The sequence below is a fragment of the Mandrillus leucophaeus genome, unplaced genomic scaffold, assembly GCF_000951045.1.
Source record: "Mandrillus leucophaeus isolate KB7577 unplaced genomic scaffold, Mleu.le_1.0 Scaffold34, whole genome shotgun sequence".
NCBI lineage: Eukaryota > Metazoa > Chordata > Mammalia > Primates > Cercopithecidae > Mandrillus > Mandrillus leucophaeus.
Window position 1 is genome coordinate 705,188 of NW_012103587.1, and position 2,428 is coordinate 707,615.

At 40.3% G+C, this 2,428-nt stretch overlaps 1 protein-coding gene across 4 annotated transcripts in view; it reads left to right on the forward strand.

The window, feature by feature from the left end:
- The window catches only part of LOC105545830 (filamin-interacting protein FAM101A), a 431,833-nt gene that overhangs the window by 42,609 nt on the left and 386,796 nt on the right, over nt 1–2,428 (forward strand). For 2 of the 4 annotated variants that reach the window (XR_001006991.1, XR_001006992.1), the window contains exons 3-4: nt 1,103–1,166; nt 1,271–2,422. The exons of the other annotated variants lie outside the window; for them this stretch is intronic. The gene's annotated coding sequence lies outside the window, so the exon portion shown is untranslated. Of the gene's footprint in view, nt 1–1,102; nt 1,167–1,270; nt 2,423–2,428 lie in introns of those variants that run through there. 4 annotated transcript variants of the gene reach the window in all.

Here is a 2,428-nt window from a genome sequence, read left to right on the forward strand (position 1 = left end):
AGACACCCATGCATGTTCTCTTTGTATGGAACATATTAAAAGCGTTATTTTAAGAAAACCTATTGATTTCATTTAGTTAATTTTAAAGTATCACTGCATATAGAATAAAAGAAATGAAAAGATTGCTAAAACATAGTCCTAAACCTTAAAAGATTTCAGAGTGAATATTTTGAGATTTATTTTCTTCTTTTATCTCCTCCTTATTCTGTTTGTTGTGTATTTTGTCCTCTGGAGGCTATCAAAAGACTGGAAATAAGGCACTAAGAAATGTACCTTTATCTGCCCCACCAGAATGAAGCAGGACATGTGTGTGGGTGCCAGAGGGTGTCCTGAAGTACTCTATAGATTCTCAGAAAATATTCGTTGAACCCCTCTCATTGCCAGGTTGTAACAGAGAGCAACGCACACAGTTCCTTCTTCATGGCACTTACATCCTAGTACAGGAGACAGGTTAAAAATCAGGGAACAAATACGGTAATTACAAGTCATGTGGGCTTTAAAGGAATTAAAGGAGATGAAAACAGAGTCTAGCTGGGGCCTATTTAGGTAGGGGAGGGCAGCTGACCCACAAAACTCTGCACAAAGTAGGGGAGGGAGTGGTTTAAGTGCGGGGAACAGCATGTACAAAGGCCCCGAGGCAGGAAACGCTTGGGGTGTTTGAGAGCTGAAAAAGAAAGCCAGAGGCAAGAAGCATGGAGTGAAGTGGGGAGAGGGGCAGGTCAGGTGTTTGAGTTAAGGATTGGGATTTTATTTTAAGTACATCAGGAAATCATTGAAGACAAGTAGGAGAATGACATTTGATACCAACACATCATGTACTTACTCTTTCTGTAGATTAGAAGGCAAGTCACATATGATGTTTTATCTCCAAAAGCAGCAATGTTGTACCTTCTGAAGTTCAAAGTGGAGATCATTTTCATTGTTGTTCCTTTGTACAGGACAGCTGGTTTTCATACTCACATGTAGGTCTTTTGAGGATTTCTTTTCTCTTTCAATAACGTTCCCCTTGATGTTGCTCAGATAATTACAATGAGTGGTTGTAACTGGATTATTTACTTGAGCTGTAAACAGGAGCATGATATCTACAAATTCTCTCCTTCAGACCTGCAAATCCAAGAGACACATCTCTGGAAGATAAGCGAGCTTCTTCCTCAAGACCAAAAAAGGTTTGTGTTACTGCTGTCACATTTATATAAAATTAATTTTGGAATCAATAGCAGTTTTCCGGATAGAAGCATTTTCAATTTATTTATTTACATTTCTATTACAGGAGATGGCATGATACCCATGTAGGGAATTCCCCAAAGCAAGACTTGCCATACCTGGACCCTGAGGAGCCTGCTTGCTGGAGAGGCTTTTGTGTCTGATGTGCAGGAGGCAGAATGCCAAACTGACTCTTCAAGGGGCGACTGCAGGGGCTCGAGACCAGCCAGCAGTATCTCATCCTTCGATACAGGGGATATACTGTACAGTCCTTTTTCTAGAAGTGAGAAGTACAACATTACTCTACAAGAGGAAGATTCTAGGGGCTCAAAAACAAAAAGGTTTGCACCTTGAGAGCCCTTTGGAATGTTGACAACTCAGGATCTAAAACAAAGTTCTATGTTAATGAGTTACAGAATACACGTGGAAGTCAATGTCACTTTATAATCAATAATAATACTGAGTGAGGAACACTATGCAGGAAGAAACCTTCCATAGAAAGACAGGCAGGGAAAAGCTTAGGCTGATCTTAAACTTACCTAATAGAGCAAGCCTGAGATAGACTGCCAAAATGGCCAAATAAGAGACTCTATGAAATAACAGTCTTGTAACTGTAGTAATTGTAAGGAAATTTTCTCCTCCAAATCACGATACCAAATAGGAAAAATGATCTACAAGTGCCCCATGTGTAGGGAATTTTTCTCTGAGAGAGCAGATCTTTTTATGCATCAGAAAATTCACACAGCTGAGAAGCCCCATAAATGTGACAAGTGTGATAAGGGTTTCTTTCATATATCAGAACTTCATATTCATTGGAGAGACCATACAGGAGAGAAGGTCTATAAATGTGATGATTGTGGTAAGGATTTTAGCACTACAACAAAACTTAATAGACATAAGAAAATCCACACAGTGGAGAAGCCCTATAAATGTTATGAGTGTGGCAAAGCCTTCAATTGGAGCTCCCATCTTCAAATTCATATGAGAGTTCATACAGGTGAGAAACCTTATGTCTGTAGTGAGTGTGGAAGGGGCTTTAGTAATAGTTCAAACCTTTGCATGCATCAGAGAGTCCACACCGGAGAGAAGCCCTTTAAATGTGAAGAGTGTGGGAAGGCCTTCAGGCACACCTCCAGCCTCTGCATGCATCAAAGAGTCCACACAGGAGAGAAACCCTATAAATGTTATGAGTGTGGGAAGGCCTTCAGTCAGAGTTCGAGCCTCT